Source organism: Hemitrygon akajei, chromosome 15 (assembly GCF_048418815.1).
Source record: "Hemitrygon akajei chromosome 15, sHemAka1.3, whole genome shotgun sequence".
Lineage (NCBI taxonomy): Eukaryota > Metazoa > Chordata > Chondrichthyes > Myliobatiformes > Dasyatidae > Hemitrygon > Hemitrygon akajei.
Window position 1 is genome coordinate 59,911,431 of NC_133138.1, and position 25,209 is coordinate 59,936,639.

At 39.7% G+C, this 25,209-nt stretch overlaps 1 protein-coding gene across 1 annotated transcript in view; it reads left to right on the plus strand.

The window, feature by feature from the left end:
* Positions 1-2,140: 2,140 nt before the first annotated feature.
* slc26a2 (solute carrier family 26 member 2) overlaps positions 2,141-25,209 on the plus strand; it is a 42,671-nt gene continuing 19,602 nt past the window's right edge. The window contains exon 1 of the mRNA XM_073067652.1: positions 2,141-2,319. The gene's annotated coding sequence lies outside the window, so the exon portion shown is untranslated. The remainder of the gene's footprint in view (positions 2,320-25,209) is intronic.

Sequence of the window (25,209 nt, forward strand, 5' to 3'; positions counted from 1 at the left end):
GAATAGTGATTTGAACTTCTTGCATATGATGATCTGAACATTGTTAGTTGTAATAACACATTAGTTACAGTATTTGGAAGGTCTAACATCAAACTTCTTGACTTCCCCCTCTCTCTCTCTTTGTCAAGTGGCTTTGGATAGTTAGAGAGTGGAAAATAGTTGGAACAATGCTTTATATTAGTCAATGGTTTTTGAGGCAATGAGACATCAACAAAGGGCCACTGCCCCCTCCCTCTTCAGTCCTGACGAAGGTTCTCAGCCCGAAATGTCGACTGCTCGTTTCAACGGATGCTGCCCGACCTGCAGAGTTCCTCCAGCTTGTTTGTACGTGTTGATTTGACCACAGCATCTGCAATATATTTTGTGTTAACAAAGATCTAGGTTTGCCTTCCTACTGGGCTTTAATCAATAAATACTTAGTAGCACTGTTGCTGTATAGGCATTCTGTCTACGACCAGGTTTACTTGAACAGCTGCTGCATATTGTATAATCACGCTGGAGCTTGTTGGAAATATAAAGACATATATAATACATATACTTACCTACTGCCTGTTACACCATTGGCCTTTAGGGCCTCCATGAAGAGCCTCCATCTCTAGCAGTGTTCGGGCTTCCTTCATCACGTCAGTAGCTTTCTCTCGGTTTTCATTACCGTCATTCATACAAATCTTGGGTAGTGACTCAAGAACACTGTCACATTTAGATGTAGGGTCCGTCATCATTGTTTCTGTAACAGTTATGTTTTACCAGTCAGGGTTGTTAGCCCTGAGCTGAGCCCCCGAACCTGGAGGACTAGTGGATCGTTCTTCGTCTGACCTCTACCATTTGACTTGTTTGGCATGGAAGACCCTACCAAGAGCCTAATCATAAAGCCCTGACTCCAGCCAACATAGCTCTCCAGGTCATTGAGGCACACAGGCCTCCAAGCCACGACAAGGTTGTGATCCTCTTGGAAGAATACATACACTCAAGTCAAATTCAGGGGATTAAGGCACTGAGAGTTGTGCATCTACAGGACCTAATGACTGACCAACACCCAGCTACTGTTTCCTGTGTAGAACGGCATCTCAGTTTTAATCGCAATTTTATTTTTAAGAACCGGCTGGATTTTAACATTAGTTCTGTATGCAGAAATAATTTTTGGCTGTTATTTAAAAAGGTATTTGCGTTTTAAGGAAATTGACTAATCTGAGTTAAAAAAAAACAATAAGGTTATTGCATACACGAGGTAATCTGCAGATGCTAGAAATTCAAACAACACACACAAAATGCTGGTGGAACACAGCAGGCCAGGCAGCATCTATAGGGAGAAGCACTGTCAATGTTTCGGGCTGAGACCCGAGACCCTTCGAAAGGTCTGGGCCCGAAACGTCGACAGTGCTTCGCCTTATAGATGCTGCCTGGCCTGCTGTGTTCCACCAACATTTTGTGTGAAGGTTATTGCATTCCTGCTTGTGATACATTGTCAGAGATCTTTAAAAATGGCGATGATAAAAGTTCCTGAAGAACGGCTCCGGCGCGAAACGTCGACTTCGTTTCACTGATGCTGCCTGACCTGCTGAGTTCCTCTAGCATTTCGGTGCATGTTGTTCTGGGCTTCCAGCATCTACAGAATCTCTTCTGGATATAAAAGTTTTACCATTTTGTTTTTTTCCATCCCAGTCCCTCTCCTCCACGTTTTATCAGTCCGATCTGCTATTTATGGAAATGAATTAACGTTAAGCCACAGCTTTTCTGGTTTTTGTGTATTCTTTCTATACCATGAATCTGCTAGGCTCCCGCACTGTCTGCTTGACTTTTAAAACAAAACACCACCGACAGCCATGAATGAGAAATCTTATTGCACTATTTCTTCCTTTATCTATACTGTTCCGTTATGAATAACGTTTATTTTTAATGAATAAACTGAACTTCTCCAGTAATTCGCGCATTTTAAGTACGGGTATCCCCACACAAGTCTGCAGAGCGCTCTTCCATTCAGAGTTGCAACACTAACCAATCGCAAAATTTAATTCACATCACGTGTTCTCGGAACCTCTTGGCGCTGCAGGGTTATGACCAATCACAGCGCTCCGCAGCGAAAGTGGGCGGGGACTTGAACAGCCGTCGCTCTTTGAACTACGCTCGGAGGCTTGCGTCAAACTCTTGTGCTGACGTTTCACGCCGTCTGGTTCGGCCGGGGTCCGTGGCCAATGACTCCCCAGGTTCAGCACGGCCAGAAATATTGCCACAATCTATCTCAACATCTTCCTCCACCGCTTCGGTCAGACAGTAGTTGTCAGTTACATTGTGATCATTTCTTACAGAAATCTTCAGCAGGTGAGTGCTCTGCAGCGAGCAGCGTTTTGATTAGTTACAGCTTCCTTCAACGATTGTTTCCACGTTATTACCTTAAAAGTTTTTAAATTGTTTCTTTATTCTCGTAACCTAGTGGGCTTTAAAATGATTAATTGCCACCACTAATAGTGCTTATAGATATTGTTCCTTTGCAAGAGGAGGATAATTTGGATTGGTGATGCTTTCTTGTATTTCCTTAGCCGGCTTGGTGAAATGACATTTAACAGTAGATTACTCTTGGAGATGGTAGGTAAATGTCTGGGGCGGGGGAGGAACGTGGAATATTAATGCTTGCTCCCGGAACCCAAACATTTCTTAAGTTTAATTTAAGATTATGACGTGAGAGCAGATCAGTTGATACTTTTGGTGGATGGACTTCCAGCGGTGCTGAGCGGTGGACGATTCCTTTGTGATTAGTTCAAACCAGTTTTGCAGGTTAATGGAATTCTCGAATGAAAGTGATAGAGTAAACCAGAGAACTGCATACACGAACTATAAAAACATTAATTTGTTGATCTCGGGTAGTATTGTTGCCACATGCATTATATGGTGTATGGACATAAGGATTAGTAACTTTATAATCCTTAATGGATTGAATGCAAATATTTTATTTTCCGTGATTACGTGAGTATTTTTAATAATACAAACTGCTATCAGAGAAACATAGAATTACCACAGCACGGGAAGAGATCATCAGGCTCAACGTGCAGTATTCAAAGTAAATTTATTATCCAAGTACATATGTCATCATATACAGCTATGAGATTCATTTTCCTTGTGAGAAATCACAGTAAATACAAGAAACACAATATAATCAATAAACCATCAGGACGGAGAGCAACCAATGTGCAAAAGCAAAACAACAAACTGCAATTTTATAAAGAAAGAAAAATAAATAAACAAGCAAGTAAACAATAAATGTTGGGAACATGAAATGAAGAGTCTTTGAAAGTTGAGTCCACAGTTTGTGGGAACAAGTGATATGGCAAGTGAAGTTGTCCCCACTGGTTGGGAGCCTGATAGCTGAGGGGTAATAACTGTTCCTGAACCTGGTGGTGCAGGTCTTGAGGCTGCTGTATAGTCATCTGAAGGTAGCAGTGAAAAGAGAGAGCATGGCCTAGATGGTGGGCATCTTTGATGATGGATACTGCTTTCCTATAAAGTGCTCTGTGTAGATGTGCTCAGTGAAGGAGATGGTTTTACCCATGATGAACTGGACTGACTGTAGGCTTTTCCATACAAGGGTATAGTCATCGTGGAGTTTGGATTGCTCTGCCACTGGGAGAGTTTCTGTCAAGTAGTTACACACTTAATTATTTTAATTACCTCCTATTAGATATCCTCAGAAGGAAATCTTGTTTTGCTTGAATACATATAAGTAACAGGAAATAAATCTGTACTATTGTACTATGCATTTAAAGTAAAAATGGCATTTAGATTGCTGATGGATGAGAGCAAGAATAAGGTTGGAAAATAGATCAAAGTTTTGTGTTCATTAAGTTTTCAATGAATTAAAGAATGTGTTACAATTGTTCTCTATAATGGGCTGGATCATGTTACTGGTAGCAGATTGATGTATGTCAAAGAAAGATGCAACATCAAGGTGGTGTGACTTTTCACTTTCTTGATATGATTTTAATTTGAATTAACTCCGTGAATGAGTCTCTACAGCTGTCTGGATACAGAATTCCAGAGGTTCTAGAAGGCTACGGGAGTCTTTCTGAGCTTGCATTTGTGATGGCATTAGAAGCCAACTAAGTGAAGTAACCTCACACATTGGAAACCTGGAACTCTGAATAACTTCTTAAAAAATTTGTAGAGATCAAAGTAAAATTGGGATATTCACAATAGAAGCTGAATATATTTAACTTAAGTAAAGCTATTAAGGTCACTGCTCAAGGCAATTAGACACCTATTGTGCAGACAACTATTGAGGCTGGAGTACGATTCTGCACATTGACATATTGGGTTAATATACTGCTTAAAGACGGTTGTGAAAACAGTCTTTAAGCAGTATATTAACCCAATACAGGTCTTAAACAAAAAGATCCCTGAAACCACACAGAAAACCAACAGGAAAAGTGGTTGGGGCAGTGTTGACAGGAGCAATCGAAGTAGCTATTAAACCAAAGGAAGATGTTTTAATTTGCCAGAATTAGCAGTCAGCCTGAGAATTAGAGCATTTTAGAACTTAACAAATGAAGGCCAAAGAATTGATATTTTTTTTAAAAAAGATGATGGACTGCAAGAATAGATTGGCAATAAATATAATAATAATAATAATATATTCTATAAATAGGTAAAAGGTAAAGAATGGCCTAAGGAAAGTGTGGGTCTGATATTCAGACTCAGAAAAAGTTATAATGGAGGGAGGAAGGAATATTGTGTTTAAGAACATAAGAAATAGGTGTATTACTGGCTAATTTGGACCTTCATGTGTGCACCATTCATTAAGTTCATGGCTGTTCTATCTCAGTTTCTTTATCCTGCACTTTGATTCTCTTAAGTTTTGTGATCTATCAACATGAGAAAATCTGCAGATGCTGGAAATCCAAGCAACACACTCAAAATTTAAGTGGGCCCAAAACTTCGACTGTCAGATGCTGCGTGGCCTGCTGAGTTCCTCCAGCATTTTCTGTGTATTGCTGGGATCTATCAATCTCACTTTTGAATGAACACCAGACTGAGCCTCTGCAGCTCTAGGGATAGAGAATTGTAAAGGTTCACTGCCCTCAGAATCCAGAAATTTCCCTGCCTCACAGTCTTAAATAACCTCCTTACTGTGAACTGGTGCCCTTCCTATTATTTCCCACAGTCAGGGAAAATAATTTCACTGTATCTAATCTGTGAAGTCCTTAAAGAAATGTGTAAATTTCAATGAGATCTATTCCCTGATTCTGCCAAACTCTTGAATTTAGTATCAGTCTACTTGATGCTTTTTGTATGGCAAACACACTGACTGTGGATCGCATCTAACTAGTGTTTACTGCCCTCCTTTGGTAAGCATATGCTTTCCTTGGCAAGAAAAACAAAATTGTACACTGTACTCTAGGACTAGTCTTTCCAAGGCCCCATACAATTTCAGTTAGGTTTCCTTACCTTTAATTTTAAGCCTTCTTCCAATAAACTCAATTTACAGAAGACACAAAACCTTTCCAGAGAGCCAAGTGTCTAGTGAGAAAGATGAACTGAAAGATTATTATTGATAGTACTATCATAGTGATGAGATTAAAGGGCATTCCTCTAAAATGCAAGAGCTTAGAAAGAGATAGTGGCTGTATGGGTAATGTCTTTTGAAATTCTGTAGATTCTTGAATAGTGATTGGTGATTGGAAGTAGCTAATGTGACCACACAAAGTTAGAAAGAAGGAAGTGAAATGGATGGAAACATTGATCTGTTGGCCTAACGACAGGAGTAGGGAAAATGCTGGAGTGAGTTCTCTAAATATGATCTAGATCAAGATCTGGAGGAACCAATGAATGCAGTGCATTTGGATTTTGAGAAGTTTGCACAGGAAATTGGTCAACAAAGTCAGACATCCCACCTATCCCAAAGTTCCGGGAGTCTCCTGCATATTGATAGCCCACAAATTATATACAACATCCTGGACATCGATTTTTTTTTAGAGCAAGCAAGAGGAGAGAGAGAGAGAGAGAGAGAGAGAGTGAATGACAGACGTAGCGAGAGAGACACAGCGAGCATCCTGATTGGTCTCTCTTTGTGCTAAGTAGACCAATCAGTTTTCTCTGCGGACTTGTTTACAGTCAACCTCTCTCTCTCTTTCATTGTTCATCAATTGAGTCCTGCAGCGCCATGGTAGAGTGTTCAAATATAAAACATACTTCACCCCAGACTACACTAAAGTGTACCCCTGCCTAATAGGGGTCAGAAATAATGACAGTGTTGCTCGCTGCACTGTTTGCAACAGTGACTTTTCTATTGCCCATGGTGGGTTAACTGACTATAAAAGAGGTGTTGAGCACAGCTCGCATTATTGAAACTAGCTGGCTAGCTGCTAAAGAGCTACTCTATTGATGTCTTGAGGCCAAATGCCCTATAGACTTGCTTAAAGTTGTAATAGAATTAAAAAATGACTCCATGATAATATAATATAAGTACATATTTTAATGTCACATTTTCTGCAAAAGACAATATAATAAGGATACACCTCATGCTTTTATTTCTTTTAGGGACCACAACGTATTAGGGAGGTTAAGGCCGCTCAAGTATTTCACAGTTCTATATGTGTGTGTAAATAGTTTCAATATGTGATCAAATAAATTGTTGTGTTCTTTCATAATCAAATGTCCTGTATACATACACCCTTGGAGGTTGACCGGGTGTGGGGAGGTTATGGGGTTGGGGGGGGGGGGGTGGTGGTGCTCCTCCCTGAAATGAGTTTTTGCAGGGTGGGATGTCTGCAAAGTTCAAGTACAGTATGTGGATTTGAAGGTCTTATGTCATGGCAAAAATTGAGAATTGCTTAACAGACATAAAGCAACGATTGCAATTGAACATTTTCTTTGGCAGTTTGCCAGGTTGTATTATGCTGAGTATTGTGAGATTCAGTGTTTAGTCCTCAGCCAGTCATTATATGCTCCAGTTTACGGTAGTTAAAGTACCTGCCTAGTATTCTGATGATGTTAACCTCCCACCTTGCCATAGAGAGAGAGCTCAGTGAAGATACATCAGATTGGTTCACTGTGGAAGGCAGGTTTGCTATATGAGGATCAATTGACCAGATTAAGTTGAACTCTTTGGAGTTTAGTGGACTCTTACAGGTTAAACGTAATGAATTCATAGATGTTTTCCTTGGGTAAGGTTAGTCAACATAGTGGTCACGCTGAGATGAAGAGAAATCTCTTCAATCAGATGGTGATGGACTTTTGGAATTACCTATCCTTGATGGTTGCAAGGGCTAACAACAAAATAAAAAAGTTAAATATCTGTATGTTAAAGGAATGGGTAGGAATGGGATTAGTGCAGGAAAAGGATACAGAAAGATGGCACTGAGCTCGATGGATAGCAGAGGAGATTCAGAAGCCTACTCCTTGTTGCTTTTTACATTTGGATTTCTCGAAGGATATAAATTAAGGTTCTTGTTAATTTGATGTTTTCAAAAAATATTTCTATTGAAGCCTTCAACAACGTACCTCGGTAGAAAAGTTGTGGATTATCAACAACAAATTCCACACTTCAATCTTAAACCATGCATATTCATACTCCAGAGGTTTCTTATTTTAATGATGCTAACATTTATATTTCTGCCCTTATTACAATTGCAAATGTCTATAATGTTACTAAATAACCGACAGTCTTTCAAACTATGGTTAATATTTCTACCATGTATATAGATTGATGAACAAAACTTGTGTACTTAGCTTGTGCTGGACTGTAAAGAAGAAAGTTATATTGAATCAAGCCAGCACAATGTTACTCTTTTGTAATTAGAAGGGACTTTTAAAGTATATAACTTGTTTACATAAGAAAAACAAGATACAAGAATTCTCAACAGTTCAGGCAAAATCGGTGGAGGTAGAAATAACATTTCTGAGTTTATGACATTTCAAAGTTAGCAATAGAATACAATGCCTATTAAAAAGTATTCACTTACCCCCCCCAGAAGTTTTCATATTTCATTGTTTTACAACATTGAATCACGGTGCATTTAATTTGGCTTTTCTTGACACTGATCTTCAAGTGTCGAAGTGAAAACAAATTTCTACAAATTGATCTAAATTCATTACAATTATTAAACATAAAATAATTAATTGCATAATTACTCACCTCCTTCAAGTCAGTATTTAGTAGATACACCTTTGGCAGAAATTACAGTCTTGAGTCCGTTTTGATAGGTCTTTATCAGTTTGCACATCTGAACACTGCAATTTTTTCCTATTCTTCTTTACAAAACTGCTCAAGCTCTGTCAGATTGCATGGGGATCTTGAGTGAACAGCACTTTTCAAGTCCAGCCTCAAATTCTTAATTGGATTGAGGTCTGGACTCTGACTTGGCCTCTTCAGGACATTAAATTTGTTGTTTTTAAGCCATTCCTGCGTAGCTTTGGTTTCATGTTTGGGGTCATTGTCTTACTGGAAAAATAATTTTCTCCCAAGTCACAGTTCTTTTGCAGACTACATCAGGTTTTCCTCCGGAATTTTCCTGTATTTTGCTGCATTCATTTTACCCTCTACCTTCACAAGCCTTCCAGCAATGAAGCATCCCCACAGTGTGATGCAGCCACCGCCATGCTTCACGGTAGGGATGGTGTGTTTTTGATGATGTGTGGTGTTTGGCTTATGATTTTGCCTGAAGGACAAAAATCTCAATTTTAGTTTCATCAGGCCATAGAACCTTCTTTCAGCTGACTTGTCTCCCACATGCCTTCTGTGCTCTAGCTGAGATTTCATGTGAGTTTCTTTTCAACAGTGGCTTTCTCTTTTCCACTCTCCCATAAAGCTGCGACTGGTGAAACACCCGGGCAACAGTTGTTGTATGTGCAGTCTCTCCCGACTCAGCCACTGAAGCTTGTAACTCCTCCAGATCTGTCATAGGTCTCTTAGTGGCTCCCTCAGTAGTCCCTTTCATGCATGGTCACTCAGATTTTGAGGACAGCTTGCTCTAGGCAGATTTACAGCTGATTTATTCTTTCCATTTCCTGATTGACTTAACTGTACTCCAAGGGATATTCAGTGTCTTGGAAATTTTCTTGTATGCATCTCCTAACCTGTGCTTTTCCATAACCTTTTCACAGATTTGCTTGAAATGTTCTTTGTCTTCATGGTGTAGTTTTTGCTAGGATACTGACTCACAAGCAGTTGGACCACCTTCTACTGACTTTTAATGGCAGTACAACCTAAAGATTCATTACCCCTACCAACTGGACTGGAGTGTGGTGTAGAGAGTTGGGAAATAAAACCTCAACTGGTTCTTTATCAAATTGAAACTTAATTACCGTAGATGTCGGATTATAAGCCGCTACTTTTTTCCCATGCTTTGAACAGCATTGAACATAGCGGCTTATAATAAGGTGCGGCTAATAGAAAGTTTTTTCCCATGCCGCCAAAACATTTTGCCTCGTAACAGTAGACCAATAAAATTGATGAGTAGTTCACAGAGGTCCAATGAAATTGTACGATAAATCAAGCGCACTTCACAAATTATTGTAAATCAGCCATTTGTACTCACCCTCATCAACATGGAAAACACTCGAAGAAAAGCATATGATGCAGCTTTTAAGTTAAAGGCAATCAATCTGGCGGTTGAACAAGGAAATCGAGCTGCTGCGCGTAATCTTGGCATACATGAATCGATGGTGAGACGGTGGAGATTTAATTTGGGACTACCGCTTCAGGTCAGGAATGGCTCACGTGATATTAGACAGCAGTACAAGGGAGGGAGGGAGCGAAACTGAGGATTCCGCTGCACCGAAACTGCTAGCGATTCAGTAAACAAAAAAACAGTAAAACTCGTGTGTGAATGGTATCGGGCCAATAAGGACACAAGTGTCCGATGTTACCAAATACCGGTAGGTATAACAAAGTTTAGCCTTACCAAATATGTGTAGCGAGGGTTTGGTTTGGGGGAAAAAGAAGTATAAATAAGAGCAGAATGTAAGGGGAAGGCAAAACGCGTTCTGCAATAAAGCCACGCTGCACTGTAATCCGGTGTTGGTTGTCTCTCTTCCAAAACGAACACAGGGCAGAATTTGAAGCCCAACACGTGTAATATCTTTCTGTGTAAATATCTCATATTACAAGCGGCCGAAAATCCGGTGCGCCGAAAATCCGGTCCGCCGGAAATCCAGTGCGCCGAAAATCCGGTCCGCCGGAAATCCAGTGCGCCGAAAATCCGTTCCGCCGGAAATTCGGTGCGGCCTAAAATCCGATGCGGCCTGTATAATTAAAAAAATGATTTTATTTCTAAAATTAGAGCCAGCGGCTTTTAATCAGGTGCGCTCTGTAGTCCGGAATCTACGGTACCCAAAAAAGCCCTATAGGTTGTATTAATGAAAGACAATAGTGTGAATTAAATTAAAGTCACTTCCATAACTGACTAAAATTTTTAACTGAAAACTATCAACCCCCAAAATAGTAGTGCAACCTGGATTTACTATCCTTCAACCTTATATACCTCACATTGTGAAAGAATGTGTTCCAACTGTTTCATAATGATGACAGCACCTACACACCCCAGAGTGATATTTTCCAACAAGATATGAGGTATAATATAAGCATTGTTTGCCCAATTCTGAGTGGAGTCAATCTAATTCCTTCCCTTGTTTTACCCTTTCTCCCAAACAATCCAACAGTTTTATGTATTCTGTAAAGGTGTCTCCCCTTATACCCATTATCCCACAAGTCTTGCCATAATCCCCTAATTCTTAGCCCCAGCAGCCCCCTAGCTTCTGATTTGATAAGTGGGAGGTCCATATCCACAGATGAACTTTGAACAGCTTTTTTGGCCAATCGTTCAACGCACTCATTCCCCTCAACACCTCTATATGGATGACCCTTAAGAAAAAGACATGTAAACCAATACTTTGAATATGAAATAAAGCTTGAAGATCTTCCAGCAGTAAATCTACTGCTAGAATTGCCTGTTTTAGTCAAACCCAGAAAAAGAATATGAAGAAATTACAACTTTGCAAGAACAAATTTCCACCATCCACTGTAAACCCAAACTGATGGCTACCAGTTCTGCTGAATATACTGATAGATGGTTAGCAAGATGTTTCTTTATTGTTACTTGTAATTCAGGCACAAAAACACCCACACCAACATTCCCAGTTAAATTATCTTTTGATCCACGCCTAAAAAAGATTAACATACCACAATAATTTTCCTTAACATATTGATGAACCTCAAGCATATTGGGATCTTTGAACTTCATCTAAAATCAACTGAAGTCATTGGGAAAAAACAAGGTGGGGTTACTGAAAAAACTACAGTGGGACATACTGCATAATCCAGCAAACCCTTATACCAAGTGCGATAAGAACGCAGTCACCCAAAACTAAAAACACTCTTCTTGTGATGTTCCCAACAGCCTTCCAACACAGTTTTAGCAGGATGATCATTTCTCTGCCCCTCAGATTAATCCAGTATGTTAACATCGACTTCACCCTTTGCAACTGTAAGGGTAATTGTCCCATTTCAACCAGTAAAGCTGAATCAGGAGATGACCTTACTGCACCACAACAGTCTTAGTCTGCACTTACCGTAGATTCCGGACTACAGAGCGCACCTGATTTTTAGCCGCTGGCACTAATTTTAGAAATAAAATCATTTTTTTAAATGTAAAGGCCGCACCGGATTTTAGGCCGCACCGGATTTTCGGCCGCAGGTGTCCCACGTTGTAATATGAGATATTTACACAGAAAGATATTACACGTGAGGATTTTTTTAACTTTTAATTAAATCCATATGGTAACAAAAACAAATACATATTGCAAATGCTTTTTTTCGAACCGTGCCCGTACGCGGCTACTTTTAAATATACGTTGCGTATACTTCTTTACTGAACAACATTCCAATATCTCCTAACGACTGGTAAAAAATATATATACTGCAGCCTACCAGGAAAAGTTATTGATACCTTTAACTTAAAAGCAGAGTTCGCTCGGATCCAAAGCCGCTCGCGTAATGCCGCTCCCCCCCTCCTTTCCGTTTCATCGCAAACGGCATTTAAAAGCAGAGTTCGCTCGGATCCAAAGCCGCTCGCGTAATGCCGCTCCCCCCCTCCTTTCCGTTTCATCGCAAACGGCATTTTCCCACAAGACACCGCGAAACCGGGTGTGTCGTCATAGCATCCCGCGATGTAGTACAGAAAACAAATATAGTTTAAACTAAGTAGGGTAGGTAGCACAATGCTTCGAGTGTTTTCCATGTTGATGAGGGTGAGTACAAATGACTGATTTACAATAATTTAATTGTGAAAGTGCGCTTGATTTATCGTACAATTTCATTGGACCTCTGTGAACTACTCATCAATTTTATTGGTCTACTGTTACGAGGCAAAATGTTTACGAGGCGGCATGAAAAAAACCTTGCATTAGCCGCTCTGGATTATTGGCCGCAAAGTTCAAAGCTGTTCAAAATGTGGGAAAAAAGTAGCGGCTTAAAATCCGGAATCTACGGTATATCACATCCAAATATTTTAAATTTGATGATTAAGCTGATCTTAATCAAGTACAGATCAAATTAAACAAATATGAATGGTCAGCAGTTAGATCTTCCAGATACACATGCATTTTTACTACAAACAGTTGAATCACCTTGACTGCACACAGGTAATCTCCATTTAACTACCGTAATTATGTGACTTCTAAAACAAATTAGGAGCACCAGTGATGATTTGTTGTGTCATACATAACAAGGTGAATAATACAATTAATTATTTTATGTTTTGTACTTGTTATGTATTAATTTAGATTACTTTGTAGAGATTTGTTTTTACTTTAACACGAAAGAGTCTTTTTTTTCTGTTGATCAGTGTCAAACAAAAGTCAAATTAAATCCACTGTGATTCAATTTTGTAAAACATGAAAACCTCCAAGGGGAGGTGAATACTTTTTATAGGCACTGTATATTGGTGCTATTAATCTTCTTTAAGTTTGTTATCTTTGACTTCAGTTGTAAATGTTGGGGAAATATTGTGTAACTACATAACCTTTTTGAAATTATGTAATATTTGCCTTTTAATGGTCTGCTATTTTATATTTTATTTGCATAAACTATTCTTAATCACAAGCAGCTATTGTTTACTTCTATCCACGGCAAAGGTTTTTTTAAATATATTTGAATGTTTTTGCAGTCCAAGCATTCAATCAGATGCTATCAACTTACTCTTAGCCTAAATGTTCGCAAGTAATGGACAGAGTTTCGGTTGGTAACTGAGACATGTTGGGGTGGCATGGTTGCATAGTACCGTAGATTCCGGACTACAGAGCGCACCTGATTAAAAGCCGCTGGCTCTAATTTTAGAAATAAAATCAATTTTTTAATTGTAAAGGCCGCACCGGATTTTAGGCCGCACCGGATTTTCGGCCGCAGGTGTCCCACGTTGTAATATGAGATATTTACACAGAAAGATATTACACGTGAGGATTTTTTAACTTTTAATTAAATCCATATGGTAACAAACAAATATATATTGCAAATGCTTTTTTTCGAACCGTGCCTGTAATACGGCTACTTTTAAATATACATACGTATCGGTAACACAAATTACGTTGCATATACTTTTTTACTGAACAGCACGAACAACATTCCAATATCTCCTAGCGACTGGTAAAAATATATATACTGCAGCCTACCAGGAAAAGTTATTGATCGCCTTTAACTTAAAAGCAGCGTTTTCGCTCGGGTCTGATGAGCTCGCGTAACGCGATCGGGTCTAATCAGGTCTGATGTGCTCGGGTCTGATGCGCTCGGGTCTGATGCGCTCGGGTCTGATGCGCTGGGGTCTGATGTGCTCGCGTAATGCCCCCACCTTCCCGTTTATCGCAAACCGGTATCCCACAAGACGCGGCGAAACCGGGTGTGACGTCATAGCATCCCGGGATGTAGTACAGAAAACAAATATAGTTAAAACACTTCTAACTTTAACTAACAAATGAATTACTAAGCGAAAATATTATAAACTAAGTAACTGCCATAAAGGCAGCACAATGCTTTTCTTCGAGTGTTTTCCATGTTGATGAGGGTGAGTACAAATGACTGATTTACAATAATTTAATTGTGAAAGTGCGCTTGATTTATCGTACAATTTCATTGGACTTCTGTGAACTACTCATCAATTTTATTGGTCTACTGTTACGAGGCAAAATGTTTACGAGGCGGCATGAAAAAAAAACCATGTATTAGCCGCTCTGAATTAAAGGCCGCAGAGTTCAAAGCTGTTCAAAATGTGGGAAAAAAGTAGCGGCTTATAATCCGGAATCTACGGTAGTTGGCACAACTCTTTACAGTACAGATGACCCGAGTTGAATTCTAGCCGCTGCCTGTAAGAAGCTTGTACATTCTCACCGTCACCGAGTGGGTTTCGTCCAGGTACTCTGGTTTCCTCCCACGGTCCAAAGATATACCAGTTAGGAAGTAGATTGGTCATTGTAAATTGTCCGGTGGTTTGGCTAGCATTAAACTGGGGGATTGCTGGGCAGCACAGCTCAAAGGGCCTACTCTGTGCTGCATCTGAAACTGTGGGACAGTTCCAAAGTTGAATCTTCTGTCAGTTTTTCTGCATTGTAGCAGCAAAAGAATTAATATTGCTGATGATTCAGGCTTCTGAAGAGAGACACAGCCAATAATATCCTATTGTCCTATTCAAAGGCTCATAAGTAGAAAATGGGCAAAATTGTGAGTCATCAGACATCAGATATGTCTATCAGTTTATACTTGAATCTAAAAATAAGGCCACTTGCGCAGCATTTGGACAAGTCTGTTACAGCTGACATTACATTTACTTCTGTAATGTGGCTAAACCATGATAAACTACTTTTGGCACCTTCTATAGAGTCAAATGATTAGAACTGAGAAGCTATGACAAATTGTAATTAATAATGTATGAGGTTCTAAGTAGAGTCTTATATGATTCTTCCCTCTGCCATCAGATTTGTGAATGGATAATAAACACTACCTCGCTATTTGTGCTTTCGTTTTTTGCACTACTTTTTAAATTTTAAAATGTATATATCTTATTATAATTTATAGTATTTTTATGTATAATACTGTGTTGCTGCATAAAAACAAATTTCACAACATCCATCAGTGATATTAATCCTGATTCTGATTAAAGGCATTTGATATTGTGCATTGTATAAACAATTGTCATAGCTTTGAGTCCAGTAAGTTAACTCATTAGTAATTCTGTTGCATGTGTACAATTTGTGTGTACATCAAAATTCCTTGCTTTTCTGTCAAAAAAATGTAAGGAATCTGCAAGCATAGATTTCTCCCTTGCCTTGGTGTTTGATGGCAGCTTGGCTGAGCTAGTAGAGAATTTCCTTGGAATCAGGAGTTTGCGGTCTCAGGACGGTGGTGTAGAATATACAATATGTGTATTGAAGTACTACTGCTCTAACAAATTCCATGACACCAACATCTAAAATGGCCTACTTTGTTTGTTTAGGTACATTGGATCATGTGGCAGAGAAACTTAAAATAACAACAGTAATTTATTATGTATCTTACTGCTTATGGGAGCTTACAGTCCGTTTGCATGGATGCATTCATTTATACAATAATGGTATTTATATTTCAAAGTAGTTTATTATATTGTGTAACAAGTTCATCTTGGTCCCTGCTTAATTTCTGTATAATTGAGTTTCCTTGAGCCCCTTGCCTCTGCCTCCTATCAAGAATGCAGAGCTAGACATATTACCATCCATGACTTTGGGAATAGAATATAGTTTTCACAATTTATTTTTCATAAAGCTAAATGTTTTCATTTGTACAATTTTTCATCTTTCATTCTTTCACCAACTTCATTCAATAAATCTCCAACAACATGGATCTAATTGTGCAGAAACCCTGATGGTTTGGCATCTGGCTCACTTTTCCTTTCCCAGCACCCCCATCTCTTGCTTTTCCTTTAAAGTCAACAAGGCCCAATGTAAAATTTCAATGATGCTGTTGTGCCACCTGTATTTCCTCCTGGTATGCTGGTTTTCTTCTCCGTCTCAAAGTAGAGTGGGCTGGTAGCTTAATTGACCATGTAAGTTGCTCTAGTTTATAGGTGTGTGGTAGAAACTGGGAGGAGTTGATGAGAATGTGGGGAGAATAGAAATCGAGATTAATATAGGTTAGTGTAAAGTGAGTGGGTGATTGATTATCTGTGTGGACTTGATTGACCTGTTTCCATCCTGTGTCTCTCTATGATTCTATGCATTTACATTCTACTTTATCATGTATTGCATTTACATTTGCTTAATAATCTGGAATTAAAGGGAAAATTGCAACCATTCTTGCTACTCATCGTGAAACTACTGGATTGTTATAATAATCTATGTAGTGAACTAGTTGGAAGGAATCTGTTGTGTGTACTTGGTCCGACTTGTATTTGGCTCCATCGTGTTTGTGTCTTAACTGTACTCTGAAATAGCTAAGCAAACTCTTCAGTTCTATCACAACCAACGAGTCAAAGTAGGGGGAAAAAAAGATGAAATGAGACGGAAGAGTTGGCATTGACCTTGTATTGAAATCTGACATGGCAAAGTTGCTCCTAGCTCAGTCAACCTCGTAAATCTTTGCATGCACATGGAGACTTGTATCTAAACTGCAAGAACTGACCCATAAATTACTCAGGGAATTTATAGACTCATTGTTAGAAATGTAGTTTGCAGGTAACATGCTACACTTCTCCATTACAATCACTGGTACATCCTGTATGATTGGCTGTACTGACCCACCAGTGGTATACCAGTAGAAGTAGCCCTGAGTGACTCCAGACCATATAAAGCCTCATAGAATCAGGTCAAATATGGATAAGGCAATCTCCTACTGCTAGCCCTTCCTTGACCCATAGATTTGTCGTCTTCCCATGTTAAACAACACTTGCATGAAATGCTTCCAAGTCCATTACCAAAAGTAGCCTAGAAGCACTGCCGTTGACTGACTTGGCCAAGACTTCAAGAACTAGTGTGTTGAGATTCCTATGCAAATGCAAAGTCTGATCTTCCTAGTTCAACTTCATTGGGGATTTTCTGCCTCCATTTGAGTGTTGGTTTCCTCAGTTATCCAGCATTAACACTGAGGGAAAAACTCCACCAGATTAGACCTGATGTAGAAAAACACCAGCTCTATAATAGGTGACCAAGACTATTCATCTGGAAACGTGAGTTTGAATTCCACCAATATAGATGTGAAATTTTGTTCTTAAGTAATATAATGCATTAAACAAATATCCTGAATCAATGTAGCATAAACAAAACTCTCGGATTATAATTGAAAATCTGGTTCACCAATATCTAGTAGGGAAATAATTCTGCTATCCTTGTGTAGTCCAACCTGTGGGCAACATCCAGACCTACAGCAATAGGCTGGGTTTCCTGAAGTACCAGTTGCTGGCTATTTTCTGTGCACTTACAACCAACATGTGCACTGTTTTCTTGCTCCTTCTGTTTCTTTCTGAACTCTCACTTCTGTCAAATTCAGCAAGGAACTGACAGCATTGATATGTGCTGCAGACCTTGTAGCACATGTTGATGTATACACCCATGCATGAACATATGCATCACATGCTTATAGTCCCAAAGAATGAGGTGAAGGATGGTAGATTAGAATGAGGAAGAAGGAAACATTAGACGGGTTAAACGCTTTTCCAGTGGCATAGAGATGAGCAATGACAATGAAAAGGAATAACGTGGGCAAAACTCAATTCAGTAAAATTAATTTTGAGGTTGAATGGAAAGAAAAAAAATTCAAAGGAAGTTTGTGCTCCCTGACATAGAGCTGTGAAGTGGTTTCACCTGTTTGTGCTATTGTCTTATTGGTTTCAATACAACTTCTGATTTTAATGGTGAAATCTTTTGGGGTGTCCTGAAGTTGAGAAATCATTTGTTTTCCTTTATTAATTCAAGCTTCCAGGTGGTATCCTTATGTCACTCTTACATAATTTCATTAGCAAGGATCTTATTAATATAATCCTCAACAGTTTTTGTGAATTCCAGCTGAAGCAAACTAAGAGCATTTTTCTATTGTCACCCATCTAAACAGTTTATTGTCTCATGAATAAAACCCTATCACTAACTAATTTCCACTTGGCGTTATTTACTTATTATTTAATTATTTATGGTTTTATATTGCTATATTTCTTCACTATTCTTGGTTGGTGCGACTGTAACGAAACCCAATTTCCCTCGGGATCAGTAAAGTATGTCTGTCTGTCCATCTATTGATTTCCTTTTTGTGAGGAAGTGTGCTTCATACCACCACTCCTGAAGCTGCATTTTACAAAGTAGTTGTGGTATTTTCTTGTCTCGCATTACCCTTATGATACAGAGCATTCAACCCTTTGAACCTATGTCATCTCCCATAGCATCCCATTCCCTCACTCATTTCTCTGCAACCCACACTCCCTCGCACATGCCCTTCCATACCTTCCTAATTAGGGTAATTTATATTTGAAGAATTAGTGTAGTTTACAGAAAAAATAACCTAACTAGTCGTAGTCTTTGGAATGTGGAAGGAAACACTAATGCACCCATGGGACATTCATGAGCACATGTTCTATATGGTTCCTGTTTCAATGCCCTTTTATTTTATCTTAGTGCTCAGGGGTATCGTAAGGTTACTAGAGGTCAGAATTGAACCTAGTTCGCTGGAGCTGTGAGCCTCCTGCATTACCTGTAGTAATGTGAAAAGCATCCTTTACAATCACTTAGTTTTCCAATCATTTCAGATATCCTGTATTTTCAGAAGAACATGTATACTGTACTTTCATAAGAACATGTTAGCAACGTAATAGGAAACAGTATCCAGGGAAACTGGAAGTTTGGTGGCTCAATGTCATTTTTTTTTTGTTTTACTTTCTGAAGTGGCTCAACAAACAACTCAAAATAGGACTGGAAGATAAATGCAGCCCTGGACAACAAACTCCACATCCCAAGAGCGAAACGTATTTAATTTGAGGGAAGGTCGATACCTATAAAGCAAAGATGGCGAGACTGGGACAACATTCAGGCAAGGGTGATAAGTGGCCAGTAGCTTAAAAGCTACACAAGAACAATCTAATTCAATGTCAATATGACTGTCAAAATGCCAAGAAATATGAAGAGCAGTAGCAGTACTGATAATAAATTGGGTAAATGCCAAGATAGTTACATAGAAAATCCAAAGGTAGTGGAGATATGATATGAGGACAAGATGTGGTAGAATATAATGTGAAAATATGAGGGCCTTACTTTATTGCATAAAGCAGAAAAGCTGCTTATTTTAGAATGGTAACAGATTATGAAATACTAATATTCAGAGATCCAGTCCTTCCACAAGTCACTGAAAACTGCAAGCACAGGAGGTTTTGCAGATGCTGGCAACCCAAAGCAATACACACAATGCTAGAGGAACATAGCCGGTCAGGCAGCATTCTGGGAAGGAATAAACAGTTAACGTTTTGGTTAAGAGGATGAATAGTATAGTAACACTGAGTGGATTTGAGTACAGGAATAAAAATGTCTATTTCTATTATTTGGGATCTTGGTAAGAACACACCTGGAGTATTGTGTATGATTTTTGATCTCTTTGTCTTAAAAGCAAAGATCTTGTAATGGAGAGAGTGCTGGATTAGTTCCTGGAATCACAAGCATGAGAAAGTCTGCAGAACTCCAAACAACACACACAAAATGCTGGAGGACCCCAGCAGACCAGGCAGCATCTATGGAAAAGAATAAACAGTCAATGTTTCGGCCCAAGACCCTTCACAGGGACTGGAAATAAAAGAGAAGTCAAAGCAAGAATATTGGGGGGAGGGGAGGAAGAAATACAAGGTGGTAGGTGAAACCGGGAGAGGGCGAGGAGTGAAGTAAAGAGCTGGGAAGTTAATTGATAGAAGAGATAAAGGGCTGGAGAAGGAAGAATCTGATGGACACAGAAGACCTTGGAACCAGAGGGAGTTGATGGGCAGGTAAGGAGATAAGGTGAGAGGGGAAACAGGAATGGAGGAATGGTGAAGGTGGAGATGCAATTACCAGAAGTTTGGGAAATCAATGTTCATGCCATCAGGTTGGAGGCTACCCAGATGGAATACAAGGTGTTGCTCCTCCAACCTGAGTGTGGCCTCATTGCAGCAGTAGAGGTGGCCATGGCTTGAGGGTTTGCTGTATGAGAAAAGACTGAATACACTAGGCCCATGGTCTCCACAGTTTGGAATGGTGAGTCATAATCCCATTGAGACATACGTGCCCACAGGTTGAATAACATAGGGTCACAGTCTCAAATAAGCCATTTGAGAATGAGATGAGTAAAGATTTGTTATTTAAACTGAAATTAATGGTGCAGTCTTAAATGTGATGTGTTTTCTTTAAACATTTTATTTTCTAGTTAGTATCTTTTTAAAAATTTTGGATGTTATTTAGAATAACATTTAAAATGTTCGCTGTTTTTGGCTGGTTTGACAATTGGCCAAACTGGTGGGTATGATGTAAGCAGCTGATGGTGAGGTTTTCTTTTAAAGCTGTCTCATGAGTGAGCTATATTCTAGATCCTCTCACTCCCCCCCCCCCCCCCCACTCGGTGTGACAATATTACATCTGCAGGGTTTGATCTTTTGCTGCAGAATCAGAGTAGCATTTTTCAGCATGATGGAATGGGCAGAAGATAAATTTATACTTAAGATCAGTGGCAAGCTCAAACTAATGACTGCTGGCAGAAATTCTTGTCTACTATATGCTGTATGTGTACCTTATTGTTACGAAAAGTACCCCATTATGATATTCGGTGTAATATGTTTTGTTATGAATAGTAATTCCAGTATTACTTTTATCACCTGTGTTCCATGATGCTGCTGCCTGTTTGATAAATTGTTAAATCTGCATGGAAATCTCAGATTGGCTCAGATTCATTAGGTTAAAAACATTTAAGTTTAATATTAAAGCTGTAACTGCTCTGTATCAAGTGACTGTGAACTTGGCACCTAAACCATCTAATTTGCGTGGAAGTATTCAAAATAATCACAACTACTTTAAATGTGTAATCAGTGTACAGCAATCAAGATCCAATGACTATGCAGTATCTTGGTGTAGGTCCGAAATTCAGCAAACAGTGTTAAATGTTCTTGGGTCAAAATATTACTAAGTATTATTGGATTCTATTGAAATGTTATTGGTAGCTAGAAGCACTTGGTAATGTGGGCAGGGGCCAATATTTCCAATGTTTTATGTCCTTTGTCTCTTTTGGGGATTTCACAAGAATGTAAGAACACAAGACAGTTAGACAAGCCACAAGACAAGAACACAAGACAAGCTATTAGGCCTTTCAGTCCTGTGCAGTAATACTCCTAGGTGCCGTAGTAGAACAGGGGGACACAAGAGTATTAGTACTTCACTGAAAGTGTCACAATAGACAGGGTGGTAAAGTGGGCTTTTGACACATTGGCCTTTATCAGTCAAGGCACTGAGGATAGATTTGGGACATTATGTTGCAGTTGCACAAAACATTGGTGAGACCACACCAGAGGTTTTATCTACATTTTTGGTCACCTGTAATACAACCGCTGCCTTGAATTCCCCTTGTCTTTATCTGCCACCCCATAAGCCTCCACATCCAATGCATCATCAGCAGCAACAAATTCCAATGTCTGCGATGGGATCCTACCACCAAACATGTCTTTACCTCCCCCATCTCTCTCTCTGCTTTACGCAGGGATCAGTCCCTCTGTGATTCCCTTGTCTGTTTATCCTTCCCACTCCTCTCCCTCCTGGCGCTTATCCCTGCTAGCAGTCACATTCACCTCCTCCCTCACCTCCATTCAGGGCCCCAAGCAGTCCTTCCAAGTGAGGCAGCACTTCACCTGCTCATCTGCTGGGATAATCTGTTCAATTCAGAGCTCCCAATGCCGCTTCTTCTACATTAGTGAGACCCGTCATAAATTGGGGGATTGCTTCGTTAAGCACCTCCACTCCATCTGCCAAAAGTGGAACTACCCGGTGGCCTAACATTTTAATTCCATTCTCATTCCGACATGCCAGTCCATGGCCACCTCTTACTGTAGATGAACATACCATGAATTGAGATTGACAGGTATGATGTTGTGGGCATCACTGAGTCATGGCTGAGGGAAGATTATGGCTATGAGTTTAACACCCAAGGTTACACATTGTATCAAAAGAAAAGACAGTGGTGGTAGGATGGTTCTGTTGGTTTAAAAAATGAAATCAACTCCTTAGAAAGAGGTAGTGTATGATCAGAAGGTGTAGAATCCTTGTGCATAGAGCAAGCAAACTACAGGAGTTAAAAGATCCTGATGGGAGTTGCTGTATATACAGGTCTCTGAACAATAAACAAGATGTGGGCTACAAATTACAACAGGATATAGAAAAGGCATGTCAAAAAGGCATTGTTACAATACTCATGGAAGTACTTCAATAGGCAGGTACTTTGGGGAAAACTAGGTTGGCATTGGATCCCAAGAGGAGGAATTTGTAGAATGCCTACAAGATAGCTTTTTAGAGCAGGTCGTGGTTAAGTCCACTAGGGGATTAGTTATTCAGGACTGGGTGTTGTGCAATGACCCGGAATTGGTTAGGGAGCTAAAGATAAAGGAACCCTTAGGAGTACAGTGATGATAATATGATAGAATTCACCCTACAATTGGAGAGGGAGAAGCTAAAGGCAGATATATCAGTATTACAGTGGAGTAAAAGGACTTGCAGAGGCATGAGAGAGGAGCTGGCCAAAGGTGATTGGAAAGGGACACTAGCAGATGTAGTGACAGAGAGCAATGGCAGTTATTTCTGGGAGCAATTCAAAAGGTGTAGGATGCATCCCAAAGAAGAAGTATTCTAAAGGCAGCTTGAAACAGCCAAAAGGAGGTCTTATAATAGAACAAAATTAGTGGGAAGTTAGAGAATTGGGAAGCTTTTAAAAACCAATGGAAGGCAACTAAAGAAGATGTAAAGAGGAAAAAGTTGGAATACAAAGGTTATCTAGCCAATAATATTAAATAGGATACCAAAAGTTTCTTCAGATATATAAAGAGTCAAAGAGAGGTGAGAGTAGATATTGAACTGCTGGAAAATTATGCTAGAGAAATAGAAGTAGGGGACAAGGAAATGGCAGAATAAATATTTTGCATCAGTTTTAACTGTGGAAGGTACAAGCAGTTTGCTGGAAGTTTGAGACTGTCAGGGGGCAGAAATGAGTGAAGTTGCCATCACTAGGGAGAAGGTGCTTAGGAAGCTGAAGGGTCTGAAGGTAGGTAACTCACCTGGACCGCATGGTCTACACCCCAGGGTTCTGAAAGAGGTTGCTAAAGATTTTGTGGAGGCATTAGTAATGATCTTTCAAGAATCAGTAGATTCCGGCATGGTTATGGATGACTGGAAAATTGCAAATGGTGCTCCATTCTTCAAACAGGCAGAAGAAAATTATGGGCCAGTTAATCTGACCTTAGTGGTTGGGAAGATGTTGGAGTTGATTGTACTTACAGGCACATGATAAAATAGCCCATAGTCAGCATGGCTTCCTTAAGGGAAAATCTGTTGGAATTCTTTGAAGAAATAACAAGTAGGATAGACAAAAGAGAATCAGTGTATTGTGTGTACTTGGACTTTCAGAAGGCCTTTGACAAGGAAAGATACTAGCATGGATAGAGCAGAGAGTAGTTGGCCATTGGTCACTAGTGGTATTCATCAGGGATCTGTATTAGGACTCATTCTTTTCATATTATATGGCAATAATTTGGATGGAGGAATTAATAGTATTGTGGCCAAGTTTGTGGATAGGTAATATGAAGGTAGGTGGAGGGGCAGGTAGTGTTTAAGAAGCGAAGGCTGCAGAAGGACTTTGATAGATCTGGAAAATGTATAAAGAAGTGACGAATGAAATACAGTGCCAGGAAGAAATTGAAAAGGGACTTGGCAGTGCTCATGTAAGATTCCCTAAAGGTTAATCTATAGGTTGAGTCAGTGGTGAGGAAGACAAAATCAATGTTGGCATTCATTTTGAAAGGATTAAAATATAAAAGCAAGGATGTAATGTTGAGGCTTTATAAGTCACTGGTAAGGCCTCAGTTAGAGAATTGTGAGCAGTTTTGGACCCTTTACCTAAAAAAGAATGTGCTGACATTGGGTAGGGTTCTGAAGGGCTCAAGAGAATGATTTTGGGAAAGAAAAGGTTACCACATGAGAATCATTTGGTGGCTCTGGGCCTGTGCTCACTAGAATTCAGAAGGATGAGGGGAGATCTCATTGAAACCTATCAAATGTTGTAAGTCCTCAATAGAGTGGATGTGGAGGGGCTGTTTCCTGTCATGGGGGAGTTTAAGACTAGAGGGTACAGTCTCAGAATAGAGAATCGTCTATTTAGAATGGAGATTAGAAGGAATTTCTTTGGCCAGAGAGTGGTGAATCTGTGGAATTTGTTGCTACAGGTGGCTGTGGAAGCCATGTCATTGGGTGTATTTGAGGCAGAGGTTGACAGGTTCTTGATTGGTCAGGGCAGAAAGGACAGGAGAAGGAAATGATCTGCCATGATGAAATGGTGGAGCGGGCTCATAGGTTATGATGTTTTGTGTTAAGATGAGACCATCCTCAATGTAGAGGAGCAACACCTTGTATTCTGTCTGAATAGCCTCCAACGTGATGGCAAAAAAAATAAATGAATTCCCTTCCTCTCCCCTCATCTTCTGTTTGCCATTCTGGCCTCCATCCTCCTTTTTTCTCACTTTCCCCTCCCCCCTGAGTCCCCCTCCTCCTTCCCTTTGTCCTATCGGATTCCTTCCTCTCCAGCCTTTTACCTTTCCTATCAACCTGGCTTCACCTGTCACTTCCTAGCTGTCCTTCTTCCCTTCCCCTTACCTTTTTGTTCTGGTGTCTTCCCCTTACCTTGTCCCGTGGAGGGGTCTTGGCCCAAAACGTTGACTGTTTATTCATTTCCAGAGATGCTGCCTGACCTGCTGAGTTCCTCCAACATTTTGTGTGTGTTACTTTGTACTTGGAAAGAGTAGAAAGATGATTTATAAGGATGTTGCTAGGACTGAAGGACCTAAGTTATAGGGAGAGAATGAACAGCTTAGTACTTTGTTTCTTGTAATGTTGATGATTGAGGGTGACTTTATGGAGGTGTATGAAATCATGGTCACCCCTTAGCCTCCAGTCGAGGAAAGCAATCGCAGTCTACCCAGTCTCTCAATAACTCAAGCTTTTCAGCCCTGG